This window comes from Argiope bruennichi, chromosome 1, assembly GCF_947563725.1.
Source record: "Argiope bruennichi chromosome 1, qqArgBrue1.1, whole genome shotgun sequence".
Classification (NCBI taxonomy): Eukaryota; Metazoa; Arthropoda; class Arachnida; order Araneae; family Araneidae; genus Argiope; species Argiope bruennichi.
This window is the reverse complement of record NC_079151.1, coordinates 122,625,338-122,645,393: the sequence shown is the minus strand read 5'-3', so window position 1 is coordinate 122,645,393 and position 20,056 is coordinate 122,625,338. Positions and strand designations below refer to the sequence as shown.

Genomic DNA, 20,056 nt, shown 5'->3' with positions numbered 1-20,056 from the left:
CTGTTCGATTATATCTTAACACGATAATTACAAAACGAAGTGAGCTAGATACATAAAAAACAGATATAATTCCAAAAATGTTTTTTTTTTCCCTTGGAAAAGAAAAATTCGAAATGCAGCTGAAATGTTAAAATTTCCAGATCGAATTTTTCGATAATTGCTAACTTAGTATATTTCATATGAGAGAAGGTAAAAAAGTTGGCGTCCTTTTTTCGAATGCCACTTTTGGCAAAATGTTACTGTAATGGCACGAGCGTATTCTTAAAGAAAACACATATCTCAAATAAAACGCAGCACTCAAACTTTTCTTAAAATTATCTATTCAAATGAAAGCAAAAGCATAACCATCATTCTCTCTCCGCCACACAAGCTCTTCTAATCATACATATAAAAAATAATAACTCTCAATGGCGGCGGAGAATCTCGCCAATCGTTTCCGCAAACGTCGCCAATGGCAGCCAAACAACACAGTTACAATTTAGCATTCACATTGACATTCTGTATTGAATTCTATTCTGTGTATTATTGAATAATTTTTTTTCTCCTTTCTGAAATGAATTTTATTCACGAACATTTTCGACTATTATAATACTTTCTCTTTGAGTGCCTCTTATACAAAAAAAAAAAAAACACACACACACACACACACACACACACACAAAATAACCCTTCTTTTAATATAAAAACAAAACTTGCACTGAAGGAAATGGAAGTAAGTCGTACAAAGGTCATTTTGATACGTCATAAAACTTTAAAAAGATCCTCAATTTTGGATTTCAGTGTGTTCAAAAGTAGTTTTGAAATAGCAGAGGTATTTTACTTTCGATTTTTATTCTTACGAAGTTTGATGCGTCATTTTTTATCAATAATGATAATTAAGACTTTCCTCTTCACCGACTGAAGTCAAAATTTGATGCAAATCCAAACTTTTGGTTTAAACATTTTGCATTAAAATTAATCCGTTGGGGCTTTGACTTTCTACGAATAAGCAGAGAAAAAGCCGGATATTCATTCATATCGCTGAAGAATTGAACTCGTTCAGAAAACAAGCGGGGGGTCGTCTCCCATACATAGTGTTTGAGTATAATAATAACGAATTATAATATTTGGCGTGTATTTAGCATTTTTACTGAATCTATTGTGTCATCGTTGGAGAATTGTTTGGCGATTAATTCCAGGCATACGTTAATAGTATCCAAAAATCGAATTTGTGTTTTAGATACTTTTTTCTCAACCGATTGAAACCAAAATTGACGCAAAACTGCACTTGTAGTCACAAAATCCCACACCCAATTTGATAAATTTAAATCGCTGTGTTTCTGAATTATTGCGTTTATTTATTTCTGCAAAGACAGGCCAATAGACGGTCAATCCGTGGTCAGGTTTGGTTCAAAATTTGACAGATGTCTATGCTATAAATGATAAATCTGTGAACTAAATTTCATGTATCTAGCTCTTTTCGTTTTATAAGTATTGGGTTAGCTTATATCCAAACGGCCGGACAGACGGACTATGGACTTCCTCTGAACTCTGATAGAAGCCACTGAATTTGATAGGAATCTACAAATTTGATGTGAGACCATATACCAAATTTCAACCGTCTAGCTTAAATCGTTTTTGAATTATCTGTCACAGACAGACAGTCATTTCCCAAAAATGCGTTTTTGTACTCAGGATAGTCTAAAACTTGGAGATTCGTCAAAATTTTGAGATGGTATTTTTTGATTATTGCTATACTTCCTTTATAATGCGCATACGAGTTAAAGAAGTTATAATTCTAGTAATATTATTTATAAAGTTTCATAAGTCTGACTCACTGTATTTTTTGCATTATCTTGTTTAATTTCACCATATAATTGTAAATATTGTATGAAAATATTCTTACAAAAAAACGTCAAAATTCAAGAAAAACTTGCAAGCCAATTAAGTTGGCGTCAATAAAAAAAAACTAAATGTGTGAATTTTAGGATGAGGTAAAATTGATATGAGGGTGAATATTATACTCTCATAATCAAAGAGATCGTCAAAAAAAGATCTCCATGTTGCAGACATTCGTGTGTCCGAAAATCTCACTTTTGGAAATATGTCTCCCCCCGCCCAAAAAAAAAATGAGATAAGCAAGTCATTTCGAAATTTATGGTAGTTTTGCAAACACTCTTCCTCTATTCTTGTTTCGAAACATTAATACTTCCTCTTTCGCTAACTAAAGGAGAGAAAAAAAGAAGTTGAAAAAAACTGTCAAAGTAATCTCTTCAAAACTTTCTCGCATACCTTTTAATTGTTGTTGTGTTGAGACTTAAGGAACTTTACAAGCCCGCTGACAGCTATCTGTCAGCGATTTAAGCCGTGTGAGCGTCTCTTATTTTTTCAGTAGCGCCAACTAGGGCCAAGAATACGACTTAGCTACTTCATGCGTCACATTCCCTTGCACAACCCCCTTTTTTTTACAGGAGGGCAGATTCACACACCTCACAAATAGAACACAGAACAACAACATGCCCGAACCGGGATTCGAACCCCGGATGCCCTGATACCCCTATGCCAGGACGCAGGCTATACCTTTTAATAAAAGTGTTATTTTCCGCTCCGCAAAAAAGTTCAGTTAGATAGAGAATGCTTTGCTTGGCATTTGTATGCAGTAGTTCCGAAATATTAATCTTTGTAGTGAATTTAGCATTTTTACTGAATCTATCGTGTCATCTTTGGCGATTAATCCCTGGCACATGGTCTTTCTACGGAAATTTCCTAAACCTTATCGCAATCTATGTTTGCTTAAAATACAACAATAACAATATTTAACGTTTTATTTTTCATTTGTTGATTTGTATCAAAGCCATTCAGAATCAAACACCTGCTGTCGAATACACATATTTCATCATTGTATTTTATGCAGTATAGCTTTCAAACAAGTCTAACAAAGAACTCGAATACTATTGTTTGCCATCAGAAAAGTGCAGTTAATTTATACGCATGATGTATGTAGATGTACTTTTTGTATGTCAAAGTTTGTACCCGTTTTGTGAAAAAGACCAAAATACATATCGTGTTTGATTCATTATATGACGAAATTAAGTTACAAACCCAACTATCATGAAAGCATACCATATTATATTTCTTTTGCTTTTTTTGAAACATTTCTTTTTCATTTGCAAACTACTTCTTTTTTTCAATTCACGTTCTTCAAAGCACCGTTATTGCAGTTTCTAAGCACTTCTTTTGCTTTCTCAAAGCATTTTCTTCAAAATATCTTTTTTTTGTCTTTTTAAAGCATCTTTTTTGTTTTTTCAAAGCATTTTTTTCTTACCTTTTCAAAGCACTTTCTTCAAAGCATTTCTTTTGTTTTTCCACAGCACTTTTTTCAAAGAGTTTCTTTTGCTTTTTCTAGGCATTTTTTTTTTCTTTTGCATTTTCAAATCATTTTTTTCCCTTTTCCACAGCTCTTTCTTCAAAGCGTTTCTTTTGCTTTTTCAAAGCACTTTTTTTTTTCTAGTTTTTTCAAACCATTTTCTTCAAAGCATCCTTTTTTGCCTTTTCAAAACACTTTCTTCAAAGCATCTTTTTTTGCTTTATCAAAGCTCGTCCTTCAAAGCATCTCTTTTGTTTTTTCAAAGTATTTTCTTCAAAGTACTTCTTTTGCACTTTTGTATTAACGAGAGAATGTTATTTCTTGTCCTTCTTGCAATTAGAAAATATTGCAGTCATTTCATTTCTCTCCGTAAGAGTTTGAATATCCTAAATGTGGGAAGGAGGAGTCAGATTGCAGATTTCTGCAAACAAGTAAGTCTTTGCTCCTCTCAGGTAAGCTCCACCTGCGGCAATATGGCGCGTTTTGTAAAGGGTGTCCCAAAATTAATGAAAGATTTAAATTTGCTACCATTCATGCAGTACATTTGCTACCATTCATGCTACCATTCATCAAGTGTTGGCACCCTATTAAAAAAAACCATTTGACAGCTGATAGTTTAGGGCTAGTAAATAAGCTAATAGTTTAAGGATTTGAATTAAATAAAAAAACATAGTTTTTTCCCTTTAAATTGTTATATTTTTATTGAATCGTAAAGTATACATCATAGCGTTATGTATGGAATAACACATAGGGCAAGTGGCCTAAACGGCTTTGCTGGCACATATGCACTCTTCTGCCGTAATTTTCCATTATATAGGTATTAGTCAAGTAATAATTTAAAAGAAATTTTAATTAACTAATTCTATAAAATTACATTCTTTAATTAAACATGGGTTCCTGACATGCAAGCAAGGGAACCACACGCAGACTGAAGAAAAACTCCGGAAATACTCTGTTTCCGGTGTCAGGGGTTGCCAGAATATTCGCTTAAAGCAGAGATCTGTCATCCCATCCGGCGACATATTACAGTTCTGGTGCTACAATTACCATTTTGCATAAATGTTGCTTATTTTCGGTGATGCAGCGTTGAATTTCCTCCTTCAGTGCACGCATACTTGGGGGCTTGTTGTCTTTGACTTCATATAACTCCATAAAAAGAAATCTAATGGTGTTAAATCACACGATCTAGGGGGCGAATTCTCAAATTTTCGAATTGCCACCGCCGGACTTACATTATTTTAAATATTGTTCAGCAATGAAAGCACTCTGTTCTGTCCTGCAATGCTCCATTTTTATTAATCCTAAACTATCAGTTGTCAAATGTTTTTCTATAGGGTTACCAACACTTTACTGCACGAATGGTGGCATACTCAAATCTTGCATTCATTTTGGGACACACTTTAGTACAGCAAAATTAAAGATTTGAATGAAGAATACCGAATATGTATTGTTACAAATCTTTAATTTTGCTACCCGGCATGAATAGTGTCATCGTAAGAAAGACCGTTGTAAGATCTGTCCTGTGCGTGCTGAGCTTGGCGACCATTTGGCGACTTGGCGACGAATTTGGCGAGTTTAGCGACTAAATGGATAATACTGGAAAGTTCGAGAACTTTCACGATCCATCCACTCAGAATCGAGATACACCCAGATACGCTCTGATTGGTCTGAAGATTCCAGCCCGCCTCCCGAAACTATAAAAGACGGGCACTCTGAAGCTGCGGGGAAGTCGTGTGTATCGTCAGAAGTCGTGGGTGAGAGGAGTCGGAGTAAAAAAGAGAAGTAAAAAATTTTAAACGAATTAGACAGCAAGCAAGCTGCTGAACTAGCGATTAAATGCGCTATTACAATTGAGTGGCGGTATTTGTAGAAAAAAATTTCGTAACAGTATTTTAGTTGCTTTACTTTTAATCTATTGAGAGAAAAATGTGTTATAGATCTATTATTTTGGTTATAAGACACACATATGAGATTTCATTTATCTTTTTAATATTTTTGAATTAATTGTGTTCACATACATGCTAATATACAACCAACAGAAATATAGACCAAAGACTATCAACTCGATGACAAATTTGGTTTAAAAATTGATGCAGATCTACAATTTTGACGATAAAACTGTATACCAAATGTTATCCTTCTAGCGCTCAAATTTTTAATTTCTTTCATGCTAATTATGCCGCGAGAAAGCATTATAATCTTCACAAAATTCGCTCTCGAGATTTTGTCGAATTTCTACGTTTTAAACTTCCTTGGATCTTAAAAATACGTTTTAGGATTATGTCTCTTTTGTGAATATAATAACTCTAAAGCGGTTTGAGCTCAACCCATTGAACATCAATTATCAAGCTTCTGAATCGTCATAAAATGACCCTTACTGCAAAAAGGGAAATGACGATTGATGATTGAAATATTGACAATTTTCTACATCGGAGCCGGTTTTAGAAAATTTTTCAGAAAACGATTTTCTACGTTTCAGCAGATTTTAATGTAATCATCAAAGAAGATTTTCTACGTTCGAATCGTTACAGAAGATATCAGTTAGGACGACTTTCTACATTCCAACCGATTTAAGGTTAAAGGGATGAAATTTGGTATATAGTCTTATCACCCAATTTATAAATATTTAACAAATTTCTATGAAATCCTTCATTATAAAATGTGACTGTCTGAGAACAAATGAGCTAGATAATTACAAAACTTAAATAAAATTCGTTTCAAAAATTCAACAACTTTCTATCAAATTTATCCCCATTTCAAGGGGTTGACTGTCTATCGGTCTGTAATTTTTCATGGATCTGAACGGGTTAATTTAAATACGCGATGATTAAAATAAATGAACTTTAGTATGTGATCTAGTTATTAAAATTACAATTCTATATCAAATTTTGATTTTCAATTGGTAAAAAAAAGTATCAACAATGCCATCGATTTTCTTTCCTATATTATGAAGCAAAAAAACTCTCACGTGTGGAATTTTGAAAATAAAAATTAAAAATACTTTCGGTTCTCACTACCTAGCACAAAGTCCACAAATTTTATGTGGGAGGTATATGGGAGGGGTAGGAGCGGGGTAATACATTTGTTAAATAATATGTGAACAAGTTTCAGGATGACCACCCCCGCTGGTTTAATATGAAATGCACTTCCAGAAATGTTGTTTCAGACAGACAGACTTTCTCTTGATGGATCTCTTGAAAGGTTTGAATTAATTAATATAGGAGTTTAAATCACACACCAGATTTTATGTATCTCGCTCGATGGATTTTTCAGTTACCTTCCTCATAGAAAGATATAATTTCAAAAACATGTTCTTCGGATTCAAGGTCATTTAAAAAACATGCACATTCATTAAAATTTTCTCGAATTTTGTGATGATTACAACATTTTCTCTTTGTATATTTCGCAAACGAGAAGGCAAAAAAAGTAAGTAAAAGAGAGAGAGGGAAAAAAAAAACACGAATTTCTAGACCGAAACATCAGAACATAATAAAGTTTTTGATGTGATTTATCTGTTTCATTTATGTCTGACTGAGCAAAAGGCATTACGGAATTTACCGGAAGAACCACGCCCTTAAAGCACTATAATGTTAATGAAAACGAAAGTAAAAATCCAAAGGAAACAAGTTTGTTATCATAAATTTAACGTTAGTGGAAGTACGCGGGTGAAAGATTTATTAAAATAATAAAAAATCAGATTGAATCTCGTTAGAACGTTAAAAAAAGCACCACTAAGATTGTATTTAAAACTAATTTTTTTCTTATTAAAATTAGAAAAAAAGTAGTATTGCTATTAAAAATTAAAATAAGTTGCAAGGAAACATTAATTCCTTAAAACTTTTAAATGCCATAGTGTAAAACACTGTAATATGTTCTGTAGTTATCGAGAAGAAAACATTAAAATTTTGATTAATTTTAAATTATTTTAAAGTCAAGTTCTAACTTTGAAAAGTTCTATCTCAGTGAAAACCTATTGCTCAAGAAGCAACTACATTTGCAATGATTTGTTCTCTTAATTCTAATGTTCTGTATTTACAATGTTTTGAAAGATTTTGTTTCCAGGAATATATAAAAATTATGTCAACCTAGTAACAATGTATTGTTAAAGCAATAGAAATATTCTTTTAATGAGGGAACGAATCGCAGATTTTTTTTTTTTTTTTTTTTATGAAAGTTGCATATCAGCATTATTTTTCTTTATGAAATATTATTAAAGATGAATGAAACGGTTTTTGAACTAAATTACAGTTAACTGATTTCATTTATTGCAGTTAAACAATAATAATAAATTAAGATCGATAAATGTGTTTTATATTTAGAGCTAGCCAACTTTGATGAGAAATTTATTCACCACCGAGTGAATTTCGTGTTAATTTATGTTTGGACAACCGGATAAACAACTTCTTTAGAATGGAATTCATTTAAAGTAATTGATTGGTAATTAAAAAGTATTAATTAATTAAAGTATTGATTGGTTGGTAAAGAGATTGGTAATTAAAATAAAGATAAAAGATTTGGTAACAAGATCAAATAAAAAAAAGCGTAGATTTTTATAAAAAAAACATTCATCCCAATGTAGACATAATTATTTACATTGCTTATTACATTTCTGTATTTCAAAATACTTTAAGCACTTTGGAAATAAAATTGCTACTTTTATCATATTAGTAACTGTGCTATCCGAAATTGCTTACTGCTTGATCAGAATTACATTTCAGCATCTGCCTTTTCTTTTAGACGCCGCCGAGACATAACGGGATTTTGAACAGTTTTGCGATATAATCACTGATATTCGCTATTTATATCCAGAATTGCTTGTCTCAGTCGTAAAATTTTCGCTAGACCAAACAGTTTTTATTGCAGAAGTCGAATATCACGTGTTCTTTTATATCTACTTTGTGCAACACTTCATACGAAAAATACGAAAGTCAGAATTTTATTAAGAATTCTGAATTTGAAAGAAGTGTAGAATCTGAATGTAAACCAAAGAGTGGTCTCCTCGAAACTTTCTCGCATATTCTCCAATAAAGGTTTTATCATTCTCCTCTGCATAAAATTGGCGATCTTGAGTAAAGCTGTGAATTCCTTCTATGCCATTGGCGATCAATAATTACAAATATAATCTTTTGGCGTAAATCTAATTTGGCGGGAAACATATAAATACGATTTCAAAAACCCAGTGACTTAAATATATCAAATTCGACATGGGATGTTGTGACTATAAATGTCACATATTTTGTGCCATATTTTGGTTTCAATTGGTTGGGAAAAACACGTCTAAAACACAAATTCGATTTTTGGATTCTATTAAAGCACGCCAAAGATTAATCGCCAAATAATTCGTCAAGAATGATACAGTAGATTCGGTAAAAATAGTAAATTCGCCCTGAAAGTTAATATTTCGAAACTATTGTGTGCCATTGCCATGCAAAGTATTCTCTGGCATAACAAGTTAATTAGAGAGAATACCAGAAAGTTTTGGGAAGATCATTCCAGCTTGTTTTCAGATGACTGCGAACTAAATTTGAGACGGAACTACAATAGTAGTCACAAGATCAAACAACGAATTTCATTCTTTTAAGTCATTATGTTTATGAATTATGCATGCCAGACGATGCTTATGTATAGATCGATAGACAATCAAGTCTGTGATAGATTTGGTTCAAAATTTTTAAAAATCTGTAGTGATCGTAGCGCCATCTTTCATTCATGTCATTCTAACGCGCTACCTATTTACTTTCCCTAATACAATCTATGTTAATACTTCGCCCGGTGAATCCCCGTTCTATGTATACGTGCGCTAAGCAGTGATGTTATGATAGTTGTTAGTGTAATAAAGAGTTTATTTTTCTAATAGCGATGAAGTGCTTTATACAACAGGCTACATGAACATCACCACAAATCTATGCTTTTATTGCTACACATTCTTACCAAATTTAAACTACCTACCTCTTAGCATTCTGCAGTTATGGGGTTCACTTGATCTCAGACAACCAGGCAGACAGACAAACTTCCTGCAAGTGAATTTCCCTTTAAAATTTGACAGAAATCTGCAAATTTGGTCATAAGTCCATGTATCAAATTCCATCTGTGTAAAGTTTTTGAATTATCCTGTTCTCAAACAGACATGACGTACGTTTAAGCTGTGTTTTTTACTTTCTCTTATACATAGTATAGAGAAGCGCAATTTTAATATTATGGGAGAAAAAAGATAGAAAGAAAAGAAAAGAAAAAAAGGAATGGCAATTTATTTTTTTATTTGTTCTAATATGAATTTACTACGAAATAAATTCATTTCAATTTCAAAATTTAGCAGAAATATCCAAAGCTCATTTCTCTAACTTTGCCAGTTTTTTTTCACATATTTTTTTTTTTGCTTATTATTTCTAAATATGACACTTTTATTTTTAATATAATTTATTACTGATTCTTCTCATCCAGTTTAGTTTATTCCAATTATAGATAATATATCAGGCGTTTCAAAATCCCGCGACTAGTACTTTTCGACGATTGTACTGCACTAAGGGGTGCTATGAAGAAAGATGAGCAATTATTACTCCGTCTGATTTCGCGAATAACCTGAGTTCACCCTTTTTCTAATTGTAAATATCCTCTCCTTTCATCTTTTCTCTAACCCTTTTCTTTTTTTTACAAAATAAATGTCTCCTGGCACATGCGAGAAAGCGAGGAGGGTTCCGAATGTACGAATGATTGATAAGAATATTTAGTAAATAGAAATATGATCTTCTTTTTTTATATTAAATTTGATTTCATGTTGAATGTAGTTTGTTATATATTTTCCTTATGATTCGTTTTTAAAATGGAAATCTCTTGCCTTTACACTGATTAATAAAACCAGAGGGAGTTGTCTCCCGAAAACTTTTTCGCATACTTTTTAATGAACTTGTCATGCCAGAGAACCCCTTACATGCCACTGGCGTGCAATAGTTACGAAATATTACCCTTTGGAGTGAATTTGGGCGTTTTTACTAAATGTATCGTGTCATCTTTGGCGAGATTTTTGACGATAAATCTACTACATGTGGTTAATAATATCCAAAAATCGAATTCGTGTTTTAGAAACGTTTTTTTTTTTTTTTTTTACTGAAAATTTGACACAAGACTGTATTTGTATTCAGAAAATCCCATATCAAATTTGATATATTTGAGTCATTCCACTTTTGAATTATTGTGTTTAATTTTTCTGAAAATACAAACCGACAGACACTTAACACCGTAGTTGAATTCATTTCAAAGTTTGACAGGTGTCTACACTATGGATGTTAATTCTCTGTACAGAATCTTATTTATCTAACTCTCTTCGTTTCCGGACAGAACGGATTTCCTCTGAATAGATTTTATTCAAAATTTGGCGAAATTTACAAATTTGGTGTGAAGATTTATACCAAATTGCTAGCTCAAAGCATTGTTATCTTTGTCACAGACAGGATACAGACCGTAACAAGCGAACATTTTCCAAAAATGTATTCTTCGAACTCAGGGAATTCTGAAGCGTGGAGATCCATCAAAATGGCGAGTTCGAATTTTTCAACGATTACTACATTTTCTTTTTAGTACGTATACTAGAAATTAAACAATTAATTAAAACAATTATTAATTAAACAATTAATTAATAATTAACAATTAAAACAATTAAAATTTAATGTAAGTTAAATTTAAGTTAATTAATTAGTTAGTTAGTTTAATTAAATTTAAGTTAAATTAAAACAATTTATTTTACAATTCCCCCTCCGCTGTAAAGGCGTCCAGGGCACTTGCCCTGTCTGCCCCATCTTAGTTATGCCACTGGATGGGTTTGAGTATGTTACGGTCGTATTCAGCGCAAATTATGACACCCTCTCTTTTTGAACAAGTTATTCCACTTTTCAACGCATTTTTAACTTAATTAAAGTATCATTATTTACTTTAAGCTAATATTTATTTGAGTAAGTTTGTCGAAATGTATATATTTTAATTTATTTACTTTGACTCATGACTAAAAATAAGTGACATTTACAGTTGTACCCAGTATTATTTAATCAAATGCTACTTTGTATTAAATATTGTGTATTAAATGAAGGGAATAAAATTGATTGGCACTTACTAATTATCCTTGATAAAGTGCCGACAATATTCCTTTTATGAGTTTTGTGTTCGTATTTCTTACAAACTAGGATACTAACATTTTTTTAAGGTAGGTGGTCATGTTGAAAAGTCAATTTTTTAAAATGTTATGAAATTATTTTTATTTTATATTCATAATGTTTGAACAGGTTTCTATACAAAACCGTTAGAATTTTATTTCTAAGACTGTTTTTTGAGAAGTTGCGTTGATTTTTTTATTTGCAATTACATACGTTTTAATGCTCTTCTACATCTTAACATGCTGTTTTCTCAAATTCTAATCTTTGATAGAATTTTCTTAAGAAAAATCTCGTAAATTAAAATTTAATGCATATTCTTTGTTCAAATTTGGTATAATAATTTCTCAGCATATTCTTCAGTTCCTGAATTAGAGAATAAATAAACTATTCATTTAGAAGTATTTAGTCGATGTTTTAATATTTCAAAATGTAAAAAGAAATCGAAAATTTCGTGTTATTTTTCAATAAAAACCCAATATTTAACAAATAAATAAAAATGGAGCTAATTTTTTAGTTTAGGAACTAGATAATATATTTCTCAAGCTATAAACAAAATTTGAAGCAAATCTTTTGATAAACCTCCAAACTAGGAAGATTTTTGCTTGATATGTCTTTTTTAGCCTTAAAAATGCTCTTGTATCCATTTTTTAAAAGCTTTTGTCATTGAATTTGCATATTTTGGTTTCATAGATGTTTTTTCTAATCTTTTTTTGTGCAAATATTTTTAAAATGTAACTAATTTCGAATGTGTTTTAAAAATTTATCCCAGAAAATTGTAGGGATAAAGATGATACTTTATCCCTACAATCTTTCATACCACACATACGCATAGGATGGCAGTGCTTTATGGTAGAATTGGGGATAATAATATAAATGAAGAATTATAAAAAAAATCCAATAGATAATGCCTATGAAAAAATTCTCAAATTTTAGAAAATCCTTTATTTCAAATTACTTTGTTTCTTAAAAAATTTCATAGAAACTTTTTATAATAAAACTATTAAAAAAATGAAATAAGCTATTTGATAAATGGTGAGTGTGTTAAAATTTCTTATCTTCAAATATAGATGGCGCTACAATGGAGAGAGAAAGCAAAATGAACATTTTAAATATTATACTGGTTTAGTTAGAAATCATATAAACTCCTAAAGAATTAATACATACAAGTACAATATTTGAGATGTATTGAAATTTAAAAGTACTCTTATAAATATAAAAATGATTAAATGATACTTTCGTTTCTATTATTCCTTATAATCAACTAACACGAGGAAAATTGGATTCACATGATTGCTTTTAATTAAATCATTAACGCTCATTTTTTTCGTTTTATATATTTTTTTCTTGTAAATTTGTAATGTGTAAACCAACAAACTTTCACAATCGCATATTCATTCAAATCATGCATGCTGATTATGGCGCCATCTGGTGAGAAATCAAGATATAAATATTTATTCTTCATGACGCCTTTCAATCTTTTTGATGCTCCTGCGTAATTAATTGGCAGATTGCTTCCTTCATTCGAAAAAGTTTCCAACTGGAAATAGTTATAGATAAAAAAAAGTGGCATTGCGAATGGAGGCAGCACATCTGGATATTTCCTATCACTCTCAAGATTTTATCAAATTAAATTTAGTAATATTCAATTAATAGTATGAATAAAATAAATAAACTTAACATTGCAATTACATATCAGCAAATTATTTCCATTCAGTATCACTTTAGAGTAGTGTTAATTGAGTCCTCTGAGTATTTTTTTATTCTTGGAATGTTTTGTATCACCGAATTCAATTCCTTTGAGAGTTGCATTGCCATTTTTTATCCAGTCTTTCTTAAAAATTATTTTTGATTTTTTTTTTATTGTTCTAAGCTCGAAGTCATTTTGGATATCGTGAGTTTTTATAAATCAAGGTATATTATTTATTTAGCGTTTTGTTTTGAAGTTTTTCAAGGTCTTTGATAGAATAATAGCAGTTCTGACCTTGATGGGTGATGTGTAAATAATGAATATGTGATCACAATTTATATATATTTTTAAATAAGTGCTTTTTTCCAAACATTTCGCGAATGAACGAAGATCCAGAAAGCACATCAACGAACTGACGATTATTATTTTTTCTACTATTAATTAAATATAACTAAATTTCATGTGAGGAAATTGTAAGATTAATATGACACTTCCACAATTATTAAGTAATTCCATTTTCAATGAGACATTTCTCCAGATATTATTTTTTTAGAATTTTTTTTCTAATCCAATAATTTGAAATAGTTTAATTTTGATATTTTGGAATTTTTTGTCTAAAATTAAATAGGTTTATTCTTCTAAGGAATAAGTTTTGGAACTACGAAATCTTAATACATGCATATTAGACGAAATTTTAATGTATTCATAAGAAATTAATTAAAAAATCTATATAAGATCAGGGATGAAAATTAGGTATAAGGAGTAATTGGGAATAGTGATTAAAGTATGCATCAGTATGAAGAGTCATGCGCCTTCTTTATGGAACATTATAGGAAAATAAACAACATTTTTTAGCATTTTTCATTGTTATTTTTTAACACCTGTTTACTTTTGTAGCAACCATGTTAAAAAAAGAGAAACTAAAACTTTCTTAAATGTCATTATTAATTCCCTAAATTGGTTATTTGATTGATAAGTTGCAAAGTTATATATTTCTTGGATATGTAGGATGTTAAGGTTAAGAGTAAGATTCAATTTCCATTTTTTAAACTATTTCCTGAGAAATATCATAGAGTTTTCAATTATGTATGGTAGTTTTCGTCTTAGTGTAATTAGGAACAGGCTTTTATAGTAATAAATACATATATTTTTCTTGCTTTTGGAATTATTTATTATAAGACAGAAAGTGATATTAAATGACGAACGCTGTAACGTCCCTCCTATCAATAATGTTTATTATATTTTTTGTCACGTTAACAACTGACATTTTTAAAGAAATCATTATGTGTCCTATATATTACTTTTTACGAATGAAAGATTGTTAATAATAACGATTTAATGCTATCTAACGTCAAATACAAAACAAAACAAAACAAAAAGCAAGGAACTTGATGAATAAAGAAAAAAGTTTGAAAAAGAAAAGCTGAAAGAGGAATCTGAAGATAATGATCTTCACTTTTTTCAATAAAAAATGGAGGTTGTGGAGATAAAGGAGGTTATTTATCTTGAATTTTCTATTGTTGGTTTTCTAACAAAAATGTAGGTTTTGATCGATTATGTTAAAGGTATTAAAATAAAGACCTCATTACTCGTAAGTCTGGGAGATTGCTAATCAAACCTATTGCATTCAGTTCACCGTGGTCATTTGAAGGTGACAGATTTGAAGAGCACTCATTTAATTAAATTAAAAGTTTTTTTTTTTTTTTTTTTTTTTTTGCGAATTTCGAGAGTTAGATAAAAATTAAACCACCCGTTTCTCTCTCTTATGTAGACTTATTCAAGTAACGTAAGTCAAGTAAAAAATAACAGATTGAGCATTTTGCTCGAAGTGAGAGTTGGACTTTCTGTCACTAAATTGAATGACTAGTCCTTATCCTTTCCTAAATTTTAGATATTTTCCTTTCATCTCATAAATTTCAATTATTTCGGTTTTTACAAATATTCATTACTCAGTTAAATTTGGAAAGAATGATTATAAATTACTCCAGATGGAATGTTAATAATTCATATGTGACATCCCATGAAATGAAATATATTTTTATTGAAAAATATTTTTTAAAAGGCAGAATTTTGTCATAATTGGGAAGAGGATGAAATAAATTTTGAAGCAATAAGTAGTTTTTTTTTTGTCCTTTTAGATATACTCTCTTCAAGTCAATTCGTTACTGTACGAATAACAGTAAAGAACAAGTTTTTTCTATTACCCCATAACCTCTAGGGTATTTGGAAACATACCAAAGTAATTATGGATGTCACTCTAACTTAGATTAATATGAAGAAAAAGTAATATTTAATTAGCCTCTAGAGCATGATTATGCATTCACATAAATTTTAGACATATTTCCCATCTCATACAATCATTTCAAATGTCAAATGACGAAGTTTGCGAAATTCGTTCCCAGTTAGTTTAACTGGCCTTATCTCTATTTTTGTTCTATTTTCTAACTTTTATTTTATTTTAACTTCTAAGTTGCGGGCCCATTATTTTCCCATTGTATCAACATGCTGTGTTGGCCTATTTCTTTCGTAAACTATGTAAGTTCGAAGTGCTTTCTCACTTTCTCTTTTTCCTTTATATTCATAGCAGCGAAGTTGCGATACACTTCTCTCCAATAGTCATGGCTCGAATTCGCGTTTATATCGAAAACCACGTTTATATTTTCTCTTAATGATTCAAGGAAGCATAAACAAGATATGATTACTCATCAATGAGCGCAAAATGCATAATGGCGTGTTTGGTACTTGTAGTATTGTGACAAGACAGTATCTCGGTCAAACAGGACGTCAACTTTTCGCCGACTGGATATAAATTTTGGAACAGATCTTTAACGGTAAGATGATGTTGTACCGTCCGAATTATCGCATCCATATTCACCAGGCATGATCTTCCTTAACATTCACTTGAGAGCGATTTCCGTCTAAGCAGCTACCAAGGCCGCAGGGTTCAGAGGCTCCGCAGGTAATAATGTTATAATCCCGATTTTCAAAAGAATAAATTTAGAAAAAATATACAAATTCGCTGAAATATATAATATTACAATTGCGAAGATTTTTCCCAATTCCAAACAATATTCCCAATTAGGATTGCGAAGATTGTTCATTGACTCATTGTTCCCAATTAGGAAATGAATTTTAAAATCCTTGCCTAATATATAAGTAAGTACTTATTTATAATGCTTTGGTATATTAATATATAGCAAAATAAATTTTTATGTTATATTTGTTGTTTTATATAAGTTTATCATGATAAATTAATAATTATGCATTAAGTTTCATCATTTTAATGAGGTTTTCTGTAATATATATATATATATATATATATATATATATATGTAATGATATTTTAACTTTAATTTCAACTTAATTAATTTCCAAGATTTTATCTTAATTTAGCCCATAGTAACTTCATTCTAAAATATTTCGTGATCCAATTCCACTGTCTTTACTTAATTAATTCAAAATAAGCTTTATAAAACTGCTGAATCGGCTAAACGCCGATACTTTCACACGCTCGGCGTGAAGGGTAAAAATAACCAGTAAGCACATTCTTTCTTAAAAGATCCCTGTGTTTCCCTTACATGTGATTGGCATGCGTCAGAAATCCCTATCAGAATCTTATTAATATATTAGCACTATGAAGAAATATTTTCCGTATCAAAATCTAAGATTATATAAGGCGAGGGATAATTTATTTCTCCCTTTTTCCCCATTTCCGCTTTTGTGCTGCGCTGTGGCGGACGTCTTGTCCACGTCTCTGCTTGTAAATAATTATGCTTTTCCGATGGATTAAAAAGAATTTAAAAATGTAAAAAAGTCTCTTCACTTGTCTTCAAACTGCATCCTGCTTCACATAAAATAATGTTACATATTAAAGAGAGACAGGATTCGAAAATGTTGCATATATATATATTTATGTGTGTGTGTAATGATATTTTAAATTCTAATTTCAATTTAATTAATTTCCAAGGTTTTATCTTAATTTAGCCCATAGTAATTTCCTTCTAAAATATTCTCTTATTTCGTAATCCAATTCCACTTTCTCTACTTAAATAATTCAAGAGAAGCTTTGTAAAATTGCTGAATCGGCTAAAAGCCTAACTTTCCCACACTCCGAGTGAAGAGACAAATTCTTTTTTAAAAGATCCCTGTGTTTCCCCTGCCTCTTCGACACGTTTAGCAAAAACCCTATTGAAATCTTAATAATATATTATCACTATCAAGAAATATTTTCTCTATCAAAATCTCAGGTTATATAAGACGAGGGATAATTTATTTCGTTCTTTTTCCACTTCTGCTTTTGTGCTGCCTGTGGCGGACATGCCTTGTCCGCGTCTCTGCTTGTAAATAATTATGCTTTCCCGATGGATTAAAAAGAATTTAAAAATGTAAAATGTCTCCGCTAAAATGTCTTCAAACCTGCCTTCTACTTCAAACAAAATAATGTTTACACATATATACAAAATAAATAAATAAAAACTTTATTTTTAAATAGTTATTAAATAAAAAAAATTAAATTAAAACAATTTACTAACATGTTCTTTAAAAATGCATTGAAAACAAATCAGTGAAGGTTGGCTTTATAATATGCCTTATTTAAAATTTTCAAATGTCTAAATCCACTGTTGGATTTCACGATACATCTGAGCTGGGGCGGATTTAGATGCACATTTAGGGGTGGATTTGAAATGCACACTCTAATTATTTACCCAAAATGCGTGGCATTAACATTATTTAAAAGACTCTCAATGTTTATAAATACTGTAGGATGATTATAAATGAATATTTCAAACTTGCAGAGTTATTAAAAAACAAATTATAACCTTGTTAAACTTATAATAACCTTATATAACCTTATAAAATTAAACTATCCATCATAAATTCCATCATAAAAGCTAAAAAATTATAACCTTGTTTCCATCATAAAAGTTAAAAAATTAAATTTAACTTAGTAACAAAGAGTTTGTAGTGATCGTAGCGCCATCTTTTATTCATGTCATTTTAAAGCGCTACCTATCTACTTTCCCTAATACAATCTATGTTAATACTTCGCCCGGGGAATCCCCGTTCTATGTATACGTGCGCTAAGCAGTGATGTTATGATAGTTGTTAGAGTAATAAAGAGTTTATTTTTCTAATAGCGATGAAATGCTTTATACAACATTCTACATGAACATCGCCACAAGTTCATTATAAGCACCTCCAAAAACAAGAGCGTTATCAAGAAGATATCATCATATGCTCTTTCAGCATCTCTGATGTGATGTTTTGAAAGTCTCCAGATATGTATGTCTTAAGTGTATCAACGTCAGTTGATAACGGGTTGGGGGGACAGACACCTACTGTTTCATATAGCTCCCCCTCCCCCCAATAAAAAAATCAATTATCCTCATAGCGTATATTTGAATCTTTTCAAAACTTCATACCTGACTTGCAGAAAAAAATTGTTGGATGTGTTATCGCGTTAAATTTCGATATCCTTCGCATTTCAGGAGGGGCTCACATTGAAGACTTATAGCTATATCGAATTTAAACTTTCAAATATTATTTTTGATTTTCTATGAACAAAAATGTTGTTTTGTTAATGAAAAGCAAAATGATAATGAAACAATAATATTTTGTAATTCTGAGAATTTTTTTATCTTAATGACGCGTTTGGAAATATAATATTGCGTATTTAATCAATCTGCCTACGGTCTCTCCCTGAACAGTGACCATAAGCAGATGTCTAATTGGTAACACACCACTGGAATTGACTGCAGCTATATTTATCTACAGTCTATATTTCTAGAATATTTCTCTGGAATGTAGAGTTTTTTTTTCCATGGAAGGGAATTTGTAAGCTTGTGCTGAACACTGCTTTGATTCGGGTGACCAACTTTCATCATTCGTAACGATAGCTGCGAGAAAGTCGTAATTGTCTTCATTATAATGTTACAATATTTTCGATTTTGCTATTTATTTATTGTACCAAATGGCTTATGCTCTAGCACTGATTAGTGAAATTTAACGAAATTATTATTTTATCTTTGAACTGTATAGTTTCAATTCGATCCACTTTACAAAAGAGGTAGCGAAAATTTTACAATCACAAATAATATGTAGAATATGGAAATATATACAAAATATTTAAAAATGTTTAAAAGCTTTAAAAAGAGCTTAAATATTCAAAAGCCCTTTCTTAGCTATTCTGCGTGACATTTAAATTAAAAGACAACGAATTATCGTTTATTTTTCAATCATTTTATATTCGATTTCATCAGAAAACACTGAAACATCTGACATAAGTTTTTATTGAGAAATTCTTAGTTAAGATATAATTTTCGGTGGGAAATTTTACGCAGATATTGTTTTCCATTAATTAAACTTTTAATTCTAACCGTCGTAGATATAAAATCTCGGAAATTTTACGAAGGTATTGTTTTCCCATGAATTAAACTTTTAATTCTAACCGTCGTAGTTTTGAGATCGCGAAAAGTCTATGGAGGTATTTTTTTCCAATGAATTAAATAATTAATTCTAACCGTTGTAGATATAAGATCGCGGAAATTCTACGAAGGTATTGTTTTCCCATAAAATAAACTTTTAATTCTAACTGCCATAGATATAAGATCACGGAAATTTTGCATTTGGTCATTTTTCTATTAATGACCATTAATAGAAATTCATGTCAAAATATTTAAACGGCCCTATATTAATTGTTCGATCGGAATAATTAATTTGAAATTAAAAGAATAGTGGATTTCTGTTTGGTTCTTTAATCATTCCATACTTCTGTTTCTGCCTAAGAGTCGTGCAAAGCAAGCAAAAACGGACGAAGTTTTTATTGGGAAATTTTTTGACCAAATCATAATTTTGCTGCTTAAAGTAATTGAGAATTAC

General features: G+C 30.6%; 1 protein-coding gene across 1 annotated transcript in view; it reads left to right on the top strand.

The window, feature by feature from the left end:
• The window catches only part of LOC129959489 (sulfotransferase ssu-1-like), a 48,063-nt gene that overhangs the window by 9,188 nt on the left and 18,819 nt on the right, over nt 1-20,056 (top strand). The window lies entirely within an intron of this gene.